The sequence below is a fragment of the Macrobrachium nipponense genome, chromosome 37 (genome assembly GCF_015104395.2).
Source record: "Macrobrachium nipponense isolate FS-2020 chromosome 37, ASM1510439v2, whole genome shotgun sequence".
Lineage (NCBI taxonomy): Eukaryota > Metazoa > Arthropoda > Malacostraca > Decapoda > Palaemonidae > Macrobrachium > Macrobrachium nipponense.
The window spans coordinates 15,031,081-15,055,202 of record NC_061097.1 but is presented as its reverse complement, the minus strand read 5'-3'; the positions used below and the strand labels follow the sequence as shown (position 1 = coordinate 15,055,202).

Here is a 24,122-nt window from a genome sequence, read left to right as displayed (position 1 = left end):
GCCTATCTGACGTCATAATCCGACCAAATGTTTCACGCCTGTGCATGGGTTCGCTGGTGGGTTGACCTGGTATTCTATAGACCTTGGGTGGGGGTTCCTGGAAGATGTTAGTGGCGGGTTTTTGAGAAGCAACAAATAAAAAATGACAAAATATTAAAATTACATTTATACAAGTGGCTAATGGCTGCTTGTATTTTCCATACTCGGGAAATCGTTAAGGCATAAGGGACAAGCCATGAGTCCAAACATCTCGACGCTTTACTTTACTCTGTTTTCCATTTTAACTCAAGTGATTTTTCCCAAATTAATTTCCCCAATTCTTTCATATTTTCAAAAAGGAAAAAGTTAAAACCAGGGCCAGAAAGATGCTTACCACAATACACACACATATATATTATATATATATATATATTATGATATATTAATATATATATATATTATATATCTGATATATATATTATATATATTTATTTACACATAATCTTTATATCTATTTAATGTTTTAAGGGACATCTTCGGTTAGCATGCAGTAGATATTATACGGTGTCTTGCCCAATCCGACATTGTTATTTGGAGACCCACTAGTGACTGTGTTTGATACATTTAGATTTATATATCGAATTTGATCCAAATATAGAATATATGGGATGAAATATGGGTTCTATTCTTTTCTTGAACCGAGCCAGTAACAAATAACCCACAAGAATATAAGTTTTGAGCTTACTACACATCAAGTAATTAATAATAGTTGACTGAACATAGCATAGTCCCTTAAAAGAGCATTTAACACTGCGAAACTATAATAGAGAGACTGATAAAATGGTAAAAATGGGAGTTAGGATTTTGCTCAGAATATAGCATACTCTACCCTAGTCCCATGGTTTCAGAGGTTTTATTCCATTACAGGCCATTACTCATGTTCACACTCTAGTGCTTATAAATTTTCTGCGCATTGCGAGACTCTGACTGTTCCTAAAGCTATATTGAAACCATGAGAAACAAAAACATTCACTATTCATATGTTCCCAAATCTACTCAAAGAACGTTCAAGACCTAATCACTGTAAGGAAAAAGTCTATATGTTTTGTCCCAGGATAATCTTCAGTTTAACCTTGTTATTTGGATACCTTTATCCTAGCTTGACACTCTTTCTTCACTGAGTATTGCGAATGTGATAATCAGGACTCATGCTAACTGCTAAAATGATTAAATTGTTCTGTTGAAGCCACAACCTTAAAGATTTTTAAGGTTTTGAACCGGATTTTTCTCAAATCTTGGTGTCTAAGATTTTTAATGAAAGGTTCTACTCAAGACAAGACTTGAATTAACAGTTTCTGTCTGCTTTTAGTTTTCTGTAAACGAAAACTAATGAGTTGTCTTTGTATGTCCATCTTCACTTTTTCTGTCCGCCCTCACATCTTAAAATTTACTAAGGCTAGAGGGCTGCAAATTGATATCTTGATCATATACCCTCCAATCATCAATCATATCAAAATGCAGCCCTCTAGCCTCAGTAGTTTTTATCTTATCTAAGGTTAAAGTGAACCATGATCGCACATCTGGCAATGGTATAACACATGCCACCACAGAGCTTGGATGAAAGTTTCATTGGCCACGGCTAGTACAGCATCATAAGCTACACAGAAAACGCGTTTGCGCATAGTTTTTCCCTTGTTTAGTGTCAGTCCCAAATGAACCTTTGAACTTGAGTGTTTATGAAAGATTTTTGAGGTTTCCTCGTGTGAGGTTGAAAGTTCCTTCTTACCGCCTACGATCTCATATGTTTGGTTCAGTGTAAGTGTCGAACCTCGGGTCATTGCTGACTGGTATTAAAGGTTCTGTCCCAGGTGAGGATCGAACTCACAACCTCGGCATGGCTCAGACACTGTCGTATAAGTACCGCGCGCTAACCGATTGCGCCACTGGGACATGACATGTCACCATTATTATGTAACTTGATCGAAAGATTACGTTCATCTGAAAGATTATATAAAATGCGCGTTATTACTTGAGCAAAACCCTTCTTCTCGTCTCTGATTTATTTTTTATCGCCTGCACATGCATCTTTTCCTGTATTATAGATAGTTGATACACAATTGCAACTGATAATTATGATAATAATAATATAATAATAATAATAATTCGCTTAATTCTGCCATTTTATTCAACAGAATTTGTGCAAAAGAGGGTCTTCTCCCAAAATAATAATAATAATAATAATAATTACAACTGAGCAGTTCATAATCTTCATTTGATAATAACAACAAATTATTATTATTATTATTATTATTATTATTATTATTATTATTATTATTATTATTTAAATACCAATAAAACTAGAATTATAACTTATTTCCGAGCTGAAATAGGAACGGAAAGCCTTGGGTCAATTATGTTAAGATTTAATGATATTACCGCGAGCATAAGCAACTTCCTACCTAACTATATATAATCATTACTTTATATAATGTTTATATATAGTGTTTATATATGTGGGTGTGTACAATCACAGGGCAGGCCTGGGTAAAAGATTTTATTTTGGAAAATCAGGAGGAACTGGCTCTACTTTGAATTCTTTGGAAACGACAACTGACTTGGTGGGGAGGAGGTTGTTGGTTGTGTGGCGCCTACTTCATGTGAACAGAAAGGAAAGTTATGAACCCTTTGTGAATCTCAAACAAAATACTTTCAAAAGGGTTGGAGGTAAATGAAGTGTATCCACTTGTAATATAATTCATTAAGGTAATCAGAAGAATAACAAAAGTTACAGGAACACTCACGGTATCTGTGGCACTGTAATACTACTGTAATTTATATACAATATTAAAACAAATATACCACTGAATTGCAAGTAGAAACACTAAATCAAGTGAGTAAATATGGTGCAAAGATCAACGAACAGAAATCTTAATAATATCTCAGGGGTGGAGCACTGTAAGCAAGAACTGCTCCTACTAACAGGAATCTTTTCCCGAAGATGGCACTGGCAGTAACTGTTTTGAGTGGCACTGTTGAACTACAGAAGATGGCACACAACGGGTGAAGTCTACAAGAATCTGGAAAGCATGGAACGTTGTAAAAAACGGGATAAAAAAAAGGAAACATGTAAATTGACCAATGCTCAATTGCAAAATGCAAAATACGACAAATATCATACTATTGAATGAATGTCAAATTACTTGATTACTGCAAGCACGACCAACAAGGATCTTAAAAACCATTCCAATACAAACTAAAAAATGTCACAAACGCACAGCCAATATCACTGGGGTCTCAGAAGGAGAAAGAATTGCAGGATCATGGATGGGAATGGGAGAACAGGTGGAATAAGGAATGAGTACAAGTAACAGTAGGTGAGGGCTGACAACCAACTTCCAGTTCACATTACCTGAGTCCGTGGGCGAGACTTGCATAGAGTTAAGCCAGATCGTCAGTGGAAGTTCCTCACCAAGGAATTAGATAAGGGGGCACTTCTGGATTCCACTTTAGCAGCGCTCAGGTAGCTTCAGGAGGACAGCTTCAAGGTGTGCGTCAGGACAGGACGTCAAGCAAAGTCCTGTTCTCAGACGGTAAAGTAGGAGGTTAAACTAGCCTGCAGTAAAATCGCCAAGACAGCAGTAGGGCATAGTGTCGTTTAGATGGCTAGGGTGAATTGCGCTTTAAGAGGGCATGGTAGCCAGTATATGTACCCAGTTCGGGCGGCAGCGTAAGTCGTGTTTTGATATCTGTCAAAATAGGTGTGCTAGTTCCCGCTCCTATGGCCTCACCACTAGTCGTGGTTGGTGACTGAAAAGGCCGTTGGAAAGCTGGCAGAGAAAGGTATGGAGGGGAGAATAGAAAGAGGTGCTAATTAGGTTCCATAGGTTTAAGTTCCTGGGCAGAGATGCAGGTGTGAGGCACCACGAAAACAGGGACGCAGGTGCGAGGTCGGGTCATGGAGGCCAGCAGTGCATGGGTGTAAAACTTAACGTGTTTTCAGAGGCTGATCCTTCTTAATGACTTTCGAGAAATTGAATTGGGGTTATGACAATAGTATAAAAAGGTGCACTCCCCAAAGTCTTAGCTTCCTTAGCAGCTAAGACTTTGGGGCCAAGGTCTACAGAATACCAGGTCTACCCACGTCTAGGTAAAATGGGGGTGAGCGGAGTTAATGGGGGTTTAATCCTTTGAGGGGTAAATTCTATGTAATGCTTGAAAAAATATTATAGAAAAACACACTTCCTGCAAAGATATACTGAATTTGTCTTTTACTGTTTGTAGTAATTTGGGCAAAGACTGAGGAAATTACTAATGCCCTTTGAAATGGGTAAAACCTTTACTTCCTACAACCTTCACTGATTTTGCTATTTCTGCCACCATTTGTTTAAAAATTTCGTCTTGTACATATTCAACCCATATGCATTCCTGGATTTTTTTTTATACATATGATGACACTCAAGAACTGGGAACGTTAAACCAGGAATCTGCAAGTGAATGAACTGGGGGGGGGGGGGGGGGGGACTTGTGGTTTCCTAGTCTCTATCTTGAAATAATCCTTTGTCTCCCAAATATCTGAGGGATTTCGCAATTGTTCCTGAAATCAGTTGCACAGCTTATTTAAGTCATACGTTGAAGGCCATAGATATGTATTATATGCTTCTCTGACTGACAGTTTATGTGAGGTTTTCAGGTCGCTTTCGCTCCTCATTATAAGTTCCCTCACGGATCCGCTTTTTACATAATTGCCGTCACTTCACCTGAATATTTTGTAATAAACAGTTTTAGTTTACCAGTTTACAATAGGGAGAAGGGAGAGCTTTGCATGAAACAGCGGCTTTTTAAACAAACAAATGGCAGACTCTGCCATAAACAGTGGCTTTAAATCCGGTCTAGGCCTATCTGACGTCATAATCCAACCAAATGTTCACCTGTGCAGGGTCGCTGGTGGGTTGACCTGGTATTCTATAGACCTTGGGTGGGGGTTCCTGGAAGATGTTAGTGGCGGGTTTTTGAGAAGCAACAAATAAAAAATGACAAAACATTAAAAGGACATTTATACAGGTGGCTAATGGCTGCTTGTATTCTCCATACTCGGGAAATCGTTAAGGCATAAGGGACAAGCCATGAGTCCAAACATCTCGACGCTTTACTTTACTCTATGTTTTCCATTTTAACTCAAGTGATTTTTCCAAAATCAATTTCTCCATTTCTTTCATATTTTCAAAAAGAAAAAAGTTAAAACCCGGGTCAGAAAGATGCTTACCACAATACACACACACACATATATATATATATATATATATATATATATATATATATATATATATATATTATGTACACAAAATCTTTATATCTATTTAATGTTTTAAGGGACATCTTCGGTTAGCATGCAGTAGATATTATACGGTGTCTTGCCCAATCCGACATTGTTATTTGGAGACCCACTAGTGACTGTGTTTCATACATTTGGATTCATATATCGAATTTGATCCAAATATAGAATATATGGGATGAAATATGGGTTCTTATCTTTTCTTGAACCAAGCCAGTAACAAATAACCCACAAGAATATGGGTTTTGAGCTTACTACACATCAAGTAATTAACAATAGTTGACTGAACATAAACATAGTCCCTTAGAAGAGCCATTTAATCCCCACACCCCTCTCCCCTAACGAAAGTACCAGCGCGCATGGAACGAACACCGGACATGAGAATAATACCAGGGGTGACGTCACGCAGGTAGAAGCCAATCAAGAGGCTCCGGTGATACCCCCTACCTGAGAAGGTCTGCAAGACTCGTCAACGCCCGCCGTATGAGTCACCTTCCCGGGAACCAATAAAAACTCGACCTACCGGAGAAGTGCTCTGACCGTACTGGAGAGCTCGCAACACCACGATAAAAGGAGAAGGACTCGCCACTATAGTACGAGGCCAGCTTAATCTTAAACAACAACAACACTAGAATTCAGTCCCTCAGCAGTTATCGCTTGATAATGTCCTGTCGATCAGGAGGAAACGTCGCGTTAGAGAGAGAGAGAGAATTGTATAAGCAATAATAAATCAAATGACTCAACCGAATTTTACCATGCCCTTTGGTGCGTTGCTCGCCAGTCTAAGCAACAACGAGAAAGCCGTCATCAGAAAGATAGAGAAGACTCTTTATAAGATTAATAGTGCTGAAGCAGCAGTCATTTTTAACAAAACATGTCTACGAGAGGGTCTCCTTCCGAAATATTATTATTATTATTATTATTATTATTATTATTACTATTACTATTATTATTATTATTATTATTATTATTATTATTATTATTATTATTATTATTATTATTATTATTTAAATTGTGCAAAAGAAGGTCTACTCCCAAAATAGTAATAATAATAATTACAACTGAGCAGTTCACAATCTTCATTTGATAATAACAACAAATTATTATTATTATTATTATTATAATTATTATTATTATTATTATTATTATTATTATTATTATTATTATTATTATTATTATTTAAATACCATTAAAACACTAGAATTATAACTTATTTCCGAGGTGAAATAAGAACGGAAGCTTAGGGTCCATTATGTTAAGATTTAACGATATTACCGCGAGCATAAACAACTTCCTACCTAACTATATATAAACATTACTTTATATAATGTTTATATATAGTGTTTATATATGTGTGTGTGTACTATCACAGGGCAGGCCCGGGTAAAAGATTTTATTTTGGAAAATCAGGAGGAACTGGCTCTACTTTGAATTCTTTGGAAACGACAACTGACTTGGTGGGGAGGGGGTTGTTGGTTGTGTGGCGCCTACTTCATGTGAACAGAAAGGAAAAGTATGAACCCTTTGTAAATCTCAAACAAAATATTTGCAAAAGGGTTGAAGGTAAATGAAGTGTATCCACTTGTAATATAATTCATTAAGGTAATCAGAAGAATAATAAAAGTTACAGGAACACTCACTGTCTCTGTGGCACTGTAATACTACTGTAATTTATGTACAATATTAAAACAAATTTGCCACTGAGTTGTAAGCAGAAACACTAAGTCAAGTGAGTAAATATGGTGCAAAGATCAACAAACAGAAATCTTAATAATATCTCAGGGGTGGAGCACTGTAAGTAAGAATTGCTCCTACTAACAGGAATCTTTTCCCGAAGATGGCAATGGCAGTAACTGTTTTGAGTGGCACTGTTGAACTACAGAAGATAGCACACAAAGCGTGGAATGTTGTAAAACACGGGATAACAACGAGGAAAGTTATGTAAATTGACCAGTGCTCAAATGCAAAATACGACAAATATACTGTTGATTGAATGTCAAATAACTTGATTACTGCAAGCACGACCAACAAGGATCTTAAAAACAATTCCAATGTAAACTAAAAGATGTTACAAATACACAGCCAAAATCACTGGGGCCTCAGAAGGAGAAAGAATAGCAGGATCGTGGGAATGGGAGACACAGATGGAATCAGAAATGAGTGCAAGAAACAGTAGGTGAGGGCTGATAACCAACTTCCAGTTCACATTACCTGAGTCCATGGGCGAGACTTGCATAGAGGTAGGCCAGATCGTCAGTGGAAGTTCCTCACCAAGGAATAAGATAAGGGGGCACTTCCAGATTCCACTTTAGACAGCGCTCAGGTAGCTTCAGGAGGACAGCTTCAAGGTGTGCGTCAGGACAGGACGTCAAGCAAAGTCCTGTTCTCAGACGGTAAAGTAGGAGGATAAACTTGCCCGCAGTATATTCGCCAAGACAGCAGTAGGGCATAGTGTCGTGTAGAAGGCTAGGGTGGATTGCGATTTGAGAGGGCATGGTAGCCAGTATATGTACCCAGTTCGGGCGTCAGCCTAAGTCGTGTTTTGACATCTGTCAACATAGGTGTGCCAGTTCCTGCTCCTTTGGCCTCACCACTAATCTCGGTTGGTAACTGAAAAGGTAGTTGGAAAGCCGGCAGAGGATAGGTATGGAGGGGAGGATACAAAGAGGTGCTAATTAGGTTCCAGAGTTTAAATTCGTGGACGGAGATGCAGGTGTGAGGCACCACGAAAACAGGGACGCAGGTGCGAGGTCGGGTCATGGAGGCCAGCAGTGCATGAGCATAAAACTTAACGTGTTTTCGGAGGCTGATCCTTCTTAATGACTTTCGAGAAATTGAATTGGGATTTGGACAATAGTATAAGGGGATGCAATACCAAAAGGTCTTCCATCTTCCAGCGATGGTGGGGGCAAGGTCTATAGAATACCAGGTCTACCAACGTGCAGGTAAAATGGGGGTGAGCGGAGTTAATGGGGGTTTAATCCTTTGAGGAGTAAATTCTATGTAATGCTAGAAAAAATATTAAAGAAAAACACACATCCTGCAAAGAAATTTCTTTCACTACTTATGCAACCAATTTATGGCAATATATCACAGATCTTTGATGTATCCTATGAACAACGCAAAATGCACCTTTTCACAAAGATGCATTGCTTAAAAATAACAATGTATGTAGATACGTTGGTTAGAAATTGTTATGGAATTAATGAATAAATATTTGTTCAAAAGAGAAATACACATCATTCAACACACACATTAGCTTGAACTTGAAACATTCTTTTACAACGTCTACTTTATCTTAGATGAAATGATTTCCGTTTAAAATTCTTATTTGAAAGAACGTTCGACAGCGAACGAAATATATAACTAAATCAGGAGGTAAATTAGTAAAATTTTATATTTCACAGATATGTTTTTGACAGTTCCTTTTCCAGCTCTTAGTCCTTTTTCTCCATGATAGCATTTGAATATTTTTGTCAATTGTTTTCAGTTGTTTATCAAATTCTTTAGAGGGCTTCATTAATTTTTTATCACCTCTGCTTATTGTACTTGTCAATGAGTTATCTTCTAATGGCATACATGGAAATTTGCGGGCAATAAATCCACCAAAGTATTCTAAACCACGTTTCTCTGTTGCTTCCTCAAGTTGCTCATCGTCAGTCTCTTGCAAATTTTCAGTGAAGCGATTTTCTTTTCCTCCTTCACCGAAATTATCTGGTGAACAACACATTATGGCCGAAAGACTCAATTGACGTTGTAGTGACTCATTGTCGTTACTGAATGAAGAAGTTTACATATGAAGCAAAGAATGAAGTGTGCCAGCTGTTATGTTATCTCATTTGCAATTGTCGTCTACATTATGCTTTGATCCAATGAGAAAACGAGCTTTCCCTAAAAGATGACACCTAATTCTATGCTTCACTGCAATTATCGATGGGTGCTGTTCAAGTCAGTCTTGATTTAGTCTATATGTTAATACATATGATATGCTGTATTTGTCTATTACTATTTGTAGTAATTTGGGCAAAGACTGAGGAAAGTACTAATGTCTTTTGAAATGGGTAAAGACCTTTACTTCCTACAACCTTCACTGATTTTACCATTTCTGCCATTCGTTTCAAAATTTCGTCTTTGTTCTATATATTCAACCTATATGCATTCCTGGATTTTTTTTTTTATACATATGGGACTCGAGAACTGGGAACGTTAAACTAGGAATCTGCAAGTGAAATGAACTGACTTGTGGTTTCCTAGTCTCTATCTTGAAATAATCCTTTGTCTCCCAAATATCTGAGGGATTTCGCAATTGTTCCTGAAATCAATTGCACAACTAATTTAAGTTATACGTTGAAGGGCATAGATATTTATTATATGCTTCTCTGACTGACAGTTTATGTAAGGTTTTCAGGTCGCTTTCGCTCCTCGTTATACGTAAGTTCACTCACGGATCCGCTTTTTACATAATTGCTGTCACTTTACTTGAATATTTTGTAATAAACAGTTTTATTTTACCAGTTGACAATAGGGAGAAGGAAGAGCTTTGCATTGAACACCGGCTTTAAAAAAAAAAATGGCAGACTCTGCCATAAACAGTGGCTTCAAATCCGGCCTAGGCCTATCTGACGTCATAATCCGACCAAATGTTTACCTGTGCAGGAGAGGATACGCTTTGGCTCGCTGGTGGGTTGACCTGGTATTCTATAGAGCTAGGGTGGGGGTTCCTGGAAGATGTTAGTGACGAATTTTTCAGAAGCAATAAATAAAAAATTGACATAACATTAAAAGGACATTTATACAGGTGGCTAATGGCAGCTTGTATTTTCCATACTAGGGACATCATTAAGGCATAAGGGACAGGACATGAGTCCAAATATCTCAACGCTTTGCTTTACTCTATGTTTTCCATTTTAACTCAAGTGACTTTTCCAAATTTTTAAGGAGAAAAAAAGTTAAAACCAGGGTCAGAAATATGCTAATCGCAATACACACAGACACACAGACACACACACACACACACACACACACACATATATATATATATATATATATATATATATATATGTGTATGTATATTATGTACACATAAACTTCATATCTATTTAATGTTTTAAGGGATATCTTCGGTTAACATGCTGTAGATATTATACGGTGTCTTGCCCAATCCGACATTGTTATTTGGAGACCCACCAGTGACTGTGTTTGATACATTTGAATTCATATATCGAATTTGATCCATATATAGGATATATGGGATGAAATATGGGTTCTATTGTTTTCTTGAAACGAGCCAGCAACCAATAACCCACAAGAATATGGGTTTTGAGCTTACTACACATCAAGTAATTAACAATGTTCACTGAGCATAAGCATAGTCCCTTAGAAGAGCATTTAACACTGCGATAGAGAGACTGATAAAATGAGTCCATAAGCGAGGTATATGGACATAACTTTCAGAACCATGATGAAAAAGTGAGTTAGGATTTACTCAGAATATAACATGCTCAACCCCAGTCCCATGGTTTCAGAGGTTTTATTACATCACAGGCCATTATTCATGTTCACACTCTAGTGCTTATAAATTTTCTGCGCATTGCGAGATTCTGACTGTTCCTAAAGCTATATTGAAACCAAGAGAAACAAAAACATTCACTATTCATACGTTCCAAAATCTACTCAAAGAGCGTTCAACACCTAATCACTGTAAGGAAAAAGTCTATATGTTTTGTCCAAGGATAGTCTTCAGTTTAACTTTGTTATTTGGATACCTTTATCCCAGCTTGACTCACTTTCTTCACTGAGTGTTGCGTATGTGATAATTAGGACTCATGCTAACTGCTAAAATGATTAAATTGTTCTGTTGAAGCCACAACCTTTCAGACTTTTGAGGTTTTGAACCAGATTTGTTCCAAATCTTGGTGTCTAATATTTTTAATTAAAGGTTCTACTCTAGACAAGACTCAAATTCATAGTTTCTGTTTGTTTATAGTTTTCTGTAAAAGAAATCTATTATGTGGGCTTTGTATGTCCATCCTCACTTTTTGTGTCCGCCCTAGCATCTCAAACATTACTGAGGTTAGAGGGCTGCAAATTGATATCTTGATCATATACCTTCCAATCATCAGTCATATCAAAATGCAGACCTCAGTAGTTTTTATTTTATTTAAGGTTAAACTTAGACATGCTCGTACGACTGGCAACAGTATAGGACAGGCTACCACTGAGCGTGGCTGAAAGTTTTATGGGGCGCGGTTCATCCAGCATCATAAGCTCTACAGAAAACTCGACCACGTCGAAATTTTTTACTTGTTTAGTCTGTCCCAGATAAACCTTGGAAATTGAGTGTTTATCACAGACTTTTAAGGTTTCCTCGGGTGAGGTTGAAAGTTTCTTCTTACCATCTACGATCTCGTATGTTTGGTTCAGTGTAAGTGTCGAACCTCGGGCCATTGCTGACTGGTATTAAAGGTTCTGTCCCAGGTGAGGATCGAACTCACAACCTCGGCATGGCTCAGACACTGTCGTATAAGTACCGCGCGCTAACCGATTGCGCCACTGGGACATGAAATGTCACCATTCATTGTGTAACTGGATCCAAAGATTACTTTCATCTGAAGGATTATATAAAATGCGCGTTATTACTTGAGCAAAACCCTTCTTCACGTCTCTGAGTTATTTTTCATCGCCTGCACATGCATCTTTTCCTGTATTATAGTTATTTGATACACAATTGCAACTGATAATAATAATAATAATAATAATAATAATAATAATAATAATAATAATAATAATAATAATAATAATAATGATAATAATAATTTGCTTAATTCTGCCATTTTTTTCAACAGAATTTGTTTAAAAGAGGGTCTTCTCCCAAAATTATAATAATAATAATAATTACAACTGAGCAATTCATTATCTTCATTTGACAATATTATTTTTTTTTCTTTTACTCTATCACAGTCCTCCAATTCGACTGGGTGGTATTTATAGTGTGGGGTTCCTCGTTGCATCCTGCCTCCTTAGGAGTCCATCACTTTTCTTACGATGTGCGCCGTTTCTAGGATCACACTCTTCTGCATGAGTCCTGGAGCTACTTCAGCGTCTAGTTTTTCTAGATTCCTTTTCAAGGATCTTGGGATCGTGCCTATTGCTCCTATGATTATGGGTACAATTTCCACTGGCATATCCCATATCCTTCTTATTTCTATTTTCAGATCTTGATACTTATCCATTTTTTCCCTCTCTTTCTCTTCAACTCTGGTGTCCCATGGTATTGCGACATCAATGAGTGATACTTTTTTCTTGACTTTGTCAATCAACGTCACGTCTGGTCTGTTTGCACGTATCACCATATCTGCTCTGATACCATAGTCCCAGAGGATCTTTGCCTGATCGTTTTCTATCACTCCTTCAGATTGGTGCTCGTACCACTTATTACTGCAAGGTAGCTGATGTTTCTTGTACAGGATCCAGAGGAGGGCTTTTGCCACTGAATCATACCTCTTTTTGTACTGGTTCTGTGCAAGTGCTGGGCATTCGCTTGCTATATGGTTTATGGTTTCATTTTTCGTATTGCACCTCCTACATATTCGAGAGATGTTATTTCCGTCTATCGTTCTTTGAATATATCTGGTTCTTAGGGCCTGATCTTGTGCCGCTGTTATCATTCCTTCAGTTTTCTTCTTGAGTTCTCCCCTCTGTAGCCATTGCCAATTGTCATCGCTGGCTAGTTCTTTAGTCTGTCTCATGTATTATCCGTGCATTGGTTTGTTGTGCCAGTCCTCTGTTCTGTCTGTCTCTCTCCTGTGTCTGTATATTTCTGGGTCTTCGTCTACTTTTATTAGTCCTTCTTCCCATGCACTCTTTAGCCACTCGTCTTCATTGGTTTTCAGATATTGCCCCAGTGCTCTGTTTTCGATGTTGACGCAGTCCTCTATACTTAGTAGTCCTATCCCTCCTTCCTTTCGTGTTATGTATAGTCTGTCCGTATTTGCTCTTGGGTGTAGTGCTTTGTGTATTGTCATATGTTTCCTGGTTTTCTGATCTATGCTGTGGAGTTCTGCCTTCGTCCATTCCACTATTCTGCGCTGTATCTGATTACTGGCACTGCCCATGTGTTTATGGCTTTTATCATATTTCCGGGTGTGAGTTTTGACTTGAGTATCGCCTTGAGTCTCTGCATATATTCTTTTCTGATCATGTCCTTCATCTCTTGGTGTTTTATATCCCCTCCTTCCATTATTCCCAGGTATTTGTATCCTGTCTCATCTATGTGTTTGATGTTGCTCCCATCTGGTAGCTTTATCCGTTCAGTTCTCGTTACTTTGCCTTTTTGTATGTTGACTAAGGCGTATTTTTCTATTCCAAACTCCATCCTGATGTCCCCAGATACAATCCTTACAGTCTGGATTAGGGTATCTATTTCCTTGATGCTTTTACCATACAGCTTGATGTCGTCCATGAACATCAGATGGTTAATTCTGTTGCCTCTTTTCTTGAGTTGGTACCCGGCATCCATCTTCTGTAGTACTTTTGTCATGGCAATCATGGCTACTACGAAGAGTAGTGGGGACAGTGAGTCGCCCTGGAAGATCCCTCTCCTGATATTAACCTCTGCTAGTCTTATTCCAGAGCTTGTAAGTATTGTATTCCAGTTGCGCATTGTATTTTTGAGGAAGCTGATGGTGTTTTCCTCTGCCCCATATATTTTCAGGTATTCTATTAGTCATGTGTGTGGTATCATGTCGAAGGCTTTCTTAAAGTCTATCCATGCCATGCTTAGGTTGGTTTTCCTTCTCCTACTGTTCTTCATTACCATTTTGTCTATCAGGAGCTGGTCTTTTGTGCCCCTACACTTCCTTCTGCAGCCTTTCTGTTGGTGGGGGATGGTGTTTGTCTCCTCTAGGTAGTTGTATAGCCTTTCACTGATGATACCTGTTAGTAACTTCCACATTATTGGTAGGCAGGTGATAGGCCTGTAGTTACTGGCTATATTTCCCTTACTCTTGTCTTTTTGTACTAAGGATGTTCTTCCTGTGGTCATCCATTTGGGTGCTTGGTGATTTGAGATACAATGCTGGAGTTGTTCTGCTATTCGTGGGTGTAGGGCCTTGAAGTTTTTGAGCCGTATCCATGGACTTCATTGGGACCTGGGGCTTTCCAGTTTGGCATTTGCTTTAGTTGGTGTCTGACTGTGTCTGTCGTGATCTCTGTGAATCTTTGTTTTATTCTCCCTGTTTCTTCTTCCTTGACTTCCTGGAGCCATGTTGCATGTTTGTTGTGTGCTACCGGATTGCTCCATATGTTTTCCCAGAGTCTCTTACTTGGTTCGGCTTCAGGAATTTCTGGGTGGTTGTCTTCCCCTCTTAGTTGGCTGTATAGCCTTTTCTGGTTGGTTCCGAATAGTTTGTTCTGTTGGTATCCCTTATTCCTGTTCATGTACCGTTGGATCTTATGTGCTTTGGCCTTAAGCCTCTGTTTTACATCTTCTATTGTGTTGTTTAGTCCCCTCTCTTGTACTTTGTATTTCTCGTTGAGTTCCTCCCTTGTTTTCTTGCTTCTTAGCCTTTTTTCTGCCATCTCTTTCAGTTTACTCAAGTCAGATCTCATCACCATGATTTGCTTTTCCAGGTTCCTTTTCCAAGGAGGTTGCTGTTTTGGTTTCTGTTGGGTTGGTTGTGCTGGTGGTGTTTGTCGAATCCCCATCAGTTCTGCTACTAATCTTGCTCCTGCATATGGCAAGTTATTTGTTTCTGTGATACTAGTGGGTGTGTATTATGCCCATTGATTTCATTGACCTCACTTGTTTTCTCCCTTAATTTCTTGGTGTTGTAGGCTTTCATGGAGGGGATCTTTGTTCTCTCTGTATCTGGCTCCATCCATTGTCTAATCTTTTCTACCCATTCCGTCCTCTGTGTTACTTCGTCAGTGTTTCTTCGTGTGTCGTTGTTTGATACCTCATCCTCCCTGTCGTCTTCTGTGGCATCGTCTCTCAGTTCGTCTTCGTGTAATTCGTTGTCGTGTGACATTTCCCTTTCCAGCTCTTCTCTTTCTGTTGGGGAGAGCCATTTCTTTTTCTTTTATTTATGTTTCCTTCTTGGTCTGCCAGCCTCTGCTCTGTTTGGGGGGTGTTATTCCTCTCATTCCAGATGTTGACCAATCTTCTTCTATATCCTCTCTCTGTCGGGTTGCTTCTGATGTAGCATCTCCATATTTCCTTATTTTCTTCTCTTGTCCATTTCTTCCTTTTTGCTTCTGTAGCTCCAGTCTCAGGCTGTTGATTACTGTCGTTGTGGTGATCAGTTGCTGGATGACGACCTCCAAGTACCTGAACGTCTTCCCCTTCAATTGGGTTGAATACCTGGTTGCTGGACGAAGCTCCTCTGTTGCCAGAGGTTCCATTTATGTCGTTGTCGTTTATTCCTTCATTTCTTTCCATTATTGCTGAGTTTTTGCTATTTAACCCATAGCTGGACCCTACCCCATCAGGGATAAGTACTCATTTACAGCTGAGTAGACTGAGGAAATTATGGTAAAGAACCTCTCCCAAGGAATCAACGCCGAGGAGAGCGGTCACCCATCCAACGATGGGTTATTATTATTATTATTATTATTATTATTATTATTATTATTATTATTATTATTATTATTATTTCAATACCATTAAAACACTGGAATTATACCTTATTTTAGAGGTGAAATAGGAACGGAAGGTTATATGTCCACTATGTTAAGATATAACGATATGGCTGCGAGCATAAACATTTTACCTAACTATATATATATATATATATATATATATATATATGTAAGACATAGGGTTTTGATTAATATATATTGTTCGTGCATTCTCTGTAACCTGTGGAATGTGGAGGACAGTGCAGAGTAACGACCTGAGGGTAGCTGATGAATGAGTTTCTAGGGGATGGCGTGAGATAAAAATGCTTAGTTCGTCGAGTCAATGTACGACAGTTTATGAACTCTTCCCAAAGTGCCTTTGTGAAATTAGATGCAGCTAGAACCGTGAGGCGCTAGCGAACTGTGTGTTCGTATGTGCGTGTTGCACCTCTTTCTGTTAAAAGCGTTCATACCCAAGCCTATGAGAGGGATTTTGACAGAGGGCTTCGAGTCATAGGCAAAGATGCCGTGGCATTCGCCGGGGGAGTTTTTTGACATAGTGTTTAGTGTCCGGTTGGGAATGGGTAAGTGTTACCTTTACTTTAGCCAAAGGGGTGGCTTGTTTGATATCTTGTAAGATGTTCCATTTTATTAACTTTGTCTTTAAACTTGTGTGTGTACTTACCAGAATGTGTTCTGTATCTTTGGCAGATGGTTCTGGATTTCTGTGGGACAGAGTTCCCAGGGAAAAGGTGTGACCTTTTGGGTGACTTGACAATGAGTTGTTTTAAGTTAGTCTGTAAGACTGGATTACTTAGTTAACCGACTTAGTTGTTACTGTAAATAAACGTTATGTTATGATGCAACTCTCTCATTTTCATTACCTGTTAGAATGGAGAGAAAGAGGTGGAGAGAGAGAGAGAGAGAGAGAAGAGAGAGAGAGAGAGATGTGGGGTGATTGCCGGGAGAGAGAGAGAGAGAGCCTGTCTGTGTAGTGGGGGTCTGCCTTCCGTTTCGTGTCCACGCTTACCGTATGAAATACATGGAGGTTTTCCCACATAATAGTGGTGGCAGACGGTTAAAAAGGGGATATAGAAAGTTTTCTTGTTTTTTTATGCCTAGGAACGCCAATGTAGAGATGGTTGGCCAGTTAGAAAAAGGGGTAGAGAAAATGTCCGTCCGTGAGATGGGGGGATGAGGAAAGATTTTCTATTAGAGTCATCAAATTTGCTCGTACCAAGATTCTTCAGGGTGGGAGTCGTGAGACAAGCAACTCAGTCTAGTTTGTAAGGGAGTGTTGCTAGTGGTCATCTCACCGGTCGCGTTTGTATTGTGCCGACGAGATTTACGCGTTTTTACGAAGAATTTCGAGTTCCTTTTGTTCCCATTATGATGGTGAGTGTTAAAGAACTATTGTTTATCAAAAGGAGTGGGTTTTTGTTTAAAATATTTTCAGGGTTATGGGATTGGTTCAGAGGTCAAAACAATTTTTTCTTTCCCCATAGTGAAGTGTTTTCTTTATTTGCACGTGTTTATAATGGACGTATGCATTCGTCTTTGTTTAAAACATAGGAGTGTATTTTTCTATGCATGGAAACTGTGCTTAGACAAGCAGATTTGGCTTAGTGACACAGAGCGGCCACAATTTTAAGGGTTTTAAGGCTCAGCATATTTCTGCAGAGAGGCGCCTTGCATGCGATGGTGTACGCAATCCCTTGGGAGGGTAGTTGCATGGGTACCACTAGCCTCACTCGAGAGATAGTGCAGGGATGGGGATCCTACTGGCATGCCTCGGGGGAGTGTTCTGCCGCTTGACTGAGGGGTTGTTCTCAGGGGGGAGAAATTTTTTTGTCTCAGTGTGGGTGAACTTCCCCTTTTCCTTTTTTTTTTCTTAGTGTTGGAGATGGATTGGCCTTGACATTGAATGCTAAGACATCAGCTGATTGATAAGTTGATGAAGTGAAATGCCCGTAGAGTCTTTTTTTTAGAAAAGATATTTTTTTTTTTCTCCCTTGGATGAAGAGAAAAGGAAATAAAAAGAGATTTTTCTTTTACGAAAATGAGGGGAAAAGTAGTTAACATGCACGGGATGGTGGTTATGTGTTTCTTTGTGCCTTGAAAGACACAAATATGAGGGGGATACACAGATTATTTTTTTTTATTGTGTTGGAGAAATTACTTTGAAATGCCGATGATTGGTGTTGTATCTGTGTTGTGTGGCAATGGTGTTATGTCATGGTGTTGCATGCTGGAGAAATTGTATGTCATAGGATTCAGCAATACTGTTGTATGCTATTTGCAATTTATCCTTTGCGAGAGAATTATTGCTTTGGAGAGTTATTATTATTATTATTATTAATAATTGTTATACTTGAGATGTGTCACGGGAAGTTTGCTTAAGTATAATTATCATTACGGGAGAATTGTTTTGCGAGAGATTTGAGATATTTCATGGGAGATTATTCAATAATTATTACAGGGAGAATTATTACAATGAATTAATGGGAGAAGTCTTGTGTTAATTATTTGTTCAGTTTTTGTAACTTTGGAGAATATTTCAGTGATTCACGGGGATGAGTTTTGCTGAATCTTGATGAATCTGGCTGAATCTTGGTGAATTGTGTGGAATTTTGCTGAATTTTGCTGAGTTTTTTGCTGAATTTTTGGAGAATGGACAAGCATTAACATTGGTGATAATTTTTGTACTGATACTGATGATTTTGATGATCTAGCAATTTTTTTTGGTGATTTTTTTCCCCTTTTGTGATAATGAGATTTATTGATACTGTGTTTTTGTTTTTTTTTTTTTTTTTTATACTAATACGTGGGTGTTTTAATGCTGTCAAGGGAGGTGAAATCTTTTGTGATTATGGGAGGAACTAACAACACATTGTTTTAGTTTTTTTTCCTTTTTTTTATGAGTTCAGCAGATAATTGCTTGACATCTAGTGAGTTACGGGAGATAGTTAATGGTGCCGTTGATTTTTCTTTTCTCCTTTTTTGAAAATTAGCCATCGCTGACACAAGTTTTTTTTACCATGGGTGAATTTGAATTTGTTTTTTCTCTCCAGTTAGTGTGAATATTATCTCAGTTCGTGACTTAGAGTCATTTTTCAAGAAGAAAGTGTTCGTGTTTTAGCTATTTGATGCTATAGAGTAATATGGGGAGAATTTCTTGCATGTTTTGAATGCATACGTAATGGCACTACATTTTTTCTCTGGATATTTGTGTTTCAGAAATTGAGAGTTTTCTTGCACAATACCCTTGTTGTATTTGTGACAACTTTGTGAGAGATAGAAAACTTGGTTAAGTTTTCTAGTGGCTTATGTCGTAGTGCATATGGGGAAGTCTTTGCTTAGACACTGTGAGTTTGGAATTCTGTTACAATGACTTGTGGCACATTGGTGATTTTTTCTAGAATTTTCTAGACAGTTTATTTGCCGAGTTTTTGCCCTTTTTAGCAGTTATGCTAAACGGAGAGAGTTTTTATAGTTTTTACTATAACATTGAGTTATTCTCTGGAGAATGGAGTTATAATTGAGATTATAATTGAGTTATAATTGAGATATATTATTTTGGAGAGAAATTGGAGGTATATATTATTTTTGGAGTATATTTGAGATATAATATATGGAGATATATTTTATTTTGGCCATTTTTGATATTTGCCAATGTGGTATGAGCTATGTTTAGTTCAATATTTTGCAGCCATCTTGTTGCAAAATGGAGACACATATTTGGAGATTATGGGGCAATATTTGGGAGCGTGTGAGTTAGATGCCTTGAGTGCACATTTTTTGGAGATATATTATTTGGAGCCTTGTTTGTTTCCACATGGAGTTATTGTGGAAATAGAGGTAAATATTTTGTATTTGCCGAAATAGAGGTGACTATTCTCTATTCTTGGAGTGGTGTTTTTTTTTCTTTCTACTGACATGTGGCTTTGGAGAAATAAAGAGATAATATAAGGGGGTTGGTTATTAACCAAATGGAGGAATATTTCTATAACCGGAGTGGTGTTATTATTGATATGATGTCTCATAATGGAGTTGGAATTAATCTTGGGCGGGTGACTCTCTTTTTTTTGTGGTTATGGGAGTTTTTTCGAGTCAAGAGAAGATTTCTGAGGTTCTCTTTTTTGATTTCGTGTCTATTTAGAGAGAAGTGGCATTACTGCATTACGAGTTATTTGTGGGATGTGTGTGCATTTTTCATGTTCACAAGTGTGTTATTCTTGGAGAAATATAATTTGGGAAAAGTCATGTTGAGAGAATAAGTCTTCGAGACAAATTTTGAACACATTAGTCATATCCTGGAGTTAATTCTGTGAAATGTGTCAGTTAGACCTTTTTCTTGAGAATCATGAGTTTCCAAACTTATGTGTCTGACTAGACAATTTTTGTGCTGTTGTTTGAGCATGCGTCCGCAGGTGATTTTTCTGCTGACAAGCGATGTGATGAGCGTGTGCTGATTCTTTTCCTCTGATGGTGATAGATCAGAAATTTTTGACAATATCTGGGAAATGTGGCTATAGCATTTCACGAAGAGCGCATGTATGAGAGTTTTGCTTTCTGGCAAATTCCATACTTTACATGGAGCATTTCTTGGGAAAACGCGGGAGTCATGCATATTATACATGTATTATGTATTTTGTGATTGGGGAAATCTACTTGTGATTATTCTTTTTTTTTTATTATTTTCTTCCTTTTTCTATGAGAGATATGATTTGGGGATTGAGCTTAAATAACATTTCTTTTTTTGGACGGGAGATTTGATTTTACCGGGAGATGTGATTTTTCGAGGGTTGCTATTTACGAAAGAATGGGAGTTTGACATTAAGTCTCATGTGATTAATTATTGAGCAGTAAAGGGGGTTTTTGCTGTTAAAAGTTGGAGATTTTTACTGATTTTGTGGTTGTTTAAATATTAGCTTGCGAGAATATTTTTGGGTCTGGGTGTTACGTGATTCTTTTCTTTCTTGGGCTTGTTTACGAATTTTTCTTTTTTTTTTTTTCTCTTGTGAGCACATTCGAGTTCGAAATGTGAGTGCAGAATTCCGTGGAGTTGCTGTGATTTCTGAGTTGTGTGTGTGCTGAGTGCGAGTTTGGAGAATTGAATTGGAGAACTTGATGTTTCTTTTCTTAGAGAGTTGTGATAATGACTTATCATTTTAGTAGTCATATTTAAGGGAGTTAATTGGGAGACGTTCAGTTAGTATTTCTGACCTTTTTGAGATCATTGTTTGATAGAGGTAGTATGTTTGGGTTAATAATTTTCTTAGATTGACCAAAGACCTGACTGACATACTAACGCCCAAAAGTTCCCGACGCCAGCAAGACGTCCACCAGCCGTGAGGTTGCTGCCATGTTGCCCATGGTGATTACAAGTATTTCCACGTGGGTGATCGAGAGAATTCTACAGCGTGTTTTTTTGGGGGATCTACAAGAAGCCGTGAGAGTCTTCTACGATGAGGGAGGCATTCCGTCTTCCTACAGTTGCTACAGCCTGCTATAGCCTGTTGCTGTCTGTGCAGCTACTTGCAGACAAGCGAAGAGGGATATTCAAGAATCCTTATGCAGAAAATATGAGAGAAAATGCATTTTGTGTTATTGGGAGATAAAGCGTGATAAGACTTTATTTTATAATGCCAGAGACGTGCAGTTTTTCTTATTTTGTTTTAAGCCGGCCAATGTTTTATATTGTATAAGCAATTTTGCTAGGCGGGAGCTAGCATATAGGTGCGAGGCCGAGCAATCTGTAAGACATAGGGTTTTGATTAATAATATATTGTTCGTGCATTCTCTGTAACCTGTGGAATGTGGAGGACAGTGCAGAGTAACGACCTGAGGGTAGCTGATGAATGAGTTTCTAGGGGATGGCGTGAGATAAAAATGCTTAGTTCGTCGAGTCAATGTACGACAGTTTATGAACTCTTCCCAAAGTGCCTTTGTGAAATTAGATGCAGCTAGAACCGTGAGGCGCTAGCGAACTGTGTGTTCGTATAGTGCGTGTGCACCTCTTTCTGTTAAAAGCGTTCATACCCAAGCCTATGAGAGGGATTTTGACAGAGGGCTTCGAGTCATAGGCAAGATGCCGTGGCATCGCGGGGGAGTTTTTTGACATAGTGTTTAGTGTCCGGTTGGGAATGGGGTAAGTGTTACCTTTACTTTAGCCAAAGGGGTGGTGCTTGTTTGATATCTTGTAAGATGTTCCATTTTATTAACTTTGTCTTTAAACTTGTGTGTGTACTTACCAGAATGTGTTCTGTATCTTTGCAGATGGTTCTGGATTTCTGTGGACCAGAGTTCCCAGGGAAAGGTGTGACCTTTTGGGTGACTTGACAATGAGTAGTTTTAAGTTAGTCTGTGAGACTGGATTACTTAGTTAACGACTTAGTTGTTACTGTAAATAAACGTTATGTTATGATGCAACTCTCTCATTTTCATTACCTGTTAGAATGGAGAGAAAGAGGTGAGAGAGAGAGAGAGAGAGAGAAGAAGAGAGAGAGAGAGAGAGGTATGGGGGGTGATTGCCGGGAGAGAGAGAGAGAGAGCCTGTCTGTGTAGTGGGGGTCTGCCTTCCGTTTCGTGTCCACGCTTTCCGTTATGAAATACATGGCGGTTTCCCCATGTAATAGTGGTGGCATGGAGGGATAATTCCCCCATATTAATATATATATATATATATATATATATATACTATATATATATATATGTTGTGTGCTGTGTGGTGTGTGTGTGTGTGCGCGTGTGTGTATGTGTGTGTGTATTGTCACAGGCAGGCGGGGGTAAAAGATTTTATTTTGGAAAATTTGGAGAAACTGGCTCTACTTTGAATTCTTTGGAAGCGACAGCTGACTCGGTGGGGAGGGGGTTGTTGGTTGTGTGGTGCCTACTTCATGTGAACAGAAAGTAAAAGTATGTACCTTTAGTAAATCTCAAACAAAATATTTGCAAATATGTTGAAGGTAAATGAAGTGTTTCCACTTCTAATATAATTCACTAAGGCAATCAGAAAAATAATAAAAATTACCGGAGCGCTCACTGTCTTTGTGGCACTGTAATACTACTGTAATTTATGTACAATATTAAAACAAATATGCCACTGAGTTGCAAGCAGAAACACTAAATCTAGTGAGTAAATACGATGCAAAGATCAACGAAGACAACTCTTAATAATATCACAGGAGTGGAGCACTTTAAGCAAGAACTACTTCTACTAACATCTCAGGAATCTTGTCTCGAAGATGGAACTGGCAGTAACTGTTTTGAGTGGCACTGTTGAACTACAGAAGATGGCACACAACGGGGGAGTCTACAAGAATCTGCAAAGCATGGAACGTTGTAAAACACGGGATAACAACGAGGAAACTTATGTAAATTGACCAATGCTCAAATGCAAAATGCAAAATACGACAAATATCATATCATTGAATGAATGTCAAATTACTTGATTACTGCAAGCACGACCAACAAGGATCTTAAGAACAATTCCAATATAAACTAAAAGATGTCACAAACTCACAGCCAAAATCACTGGGTTCTCTGAAGGAGAAAGAATAGAAGGTTCATGGGAATGGGAGAGCAGGTGGAATAAGGAATGAGTGCAAGAAACAGTAGGTGAGGGCTGACAACCAAATACCAGTTCACATTACCTGAGTCCGTTGGCGAGACTTGTATAGAGTTGAGCCAGATAATCAGTGGAAGGGCTTTCTCTCCTGCTGTTCCTCACTAAGAAATAAGATAAGGGGGCACTTCCGGATTCCACTTTAGGCAGTGCTCAGGTAGCTTCAGGAGGACTGCTTCAAGGTGTGCGTCAGAATAAATTGTCAAGCAGAGTCCCATTCCCAGACTGTAAAGTAGGAGGGTCAATTAGCCGGCAGTATATTCGCCAAGACAGTAGTATGGCATAGTGTCGTGTAGAAGGCTAGGGTGGATTGCGATTTGAGAGGGCATGGTAGCCAGTATATATAACCAGGTCGGGCACCAGCGCAAGCTGTGTTTTGACATCTGTCAAAATAGGTGCGCCAGTTCCTGCCCCTTTGTTCTCACCACTATTCTTGGTTGGTAACCGAAAAGGCCGTTGGAAAACCGGCAGAGAAGGGTATGGAGGGGAGAATACAAAAAGGGGCAAATTAGGTTCCAGAGGTTTAAGCTTGTGGGTGGTGACAGATGTGCGAGGCACCACAAAAAC

The 24,122-nt window shown here is 38.5% G+C and overlaps 2 non-coding genes across 2 annotated transcripts; both read right to left on the bottom strand.

Annotated features, from left to right (window-relative positions):
- Positions 1 to 1,839: 1,839 nt before the first annotated feature.
- On the bottom strand, positions 1,840 to 1,929 carry Trnai-uau (transfer RNA isoleucine (anticodon UAU)). The gene is given in 2 exon segments: positions 1,840 to 1,875; positions 1,892 to 1,929. It is a non-coding gene; the product is annotated as a tRNA-Ile (tRNA).
- Positions 1,930 to 11,780: 9,851 nt separating this feature from the next.
- On the bottom strand, positions 11,781 to 11,870 carry Trnai-uau (transfer RNA isoleucine (anticodon UAU)). The gene is given in 2 exon segments: positions 11,781 to 11,816; positions 11,833 to 11,870. It is a non-coding gene; the product is annotated as a tRNA-Ile (tRNA).
- Positions 11,871 to 24,122: the final 12,252 nt, after the last annotated feature.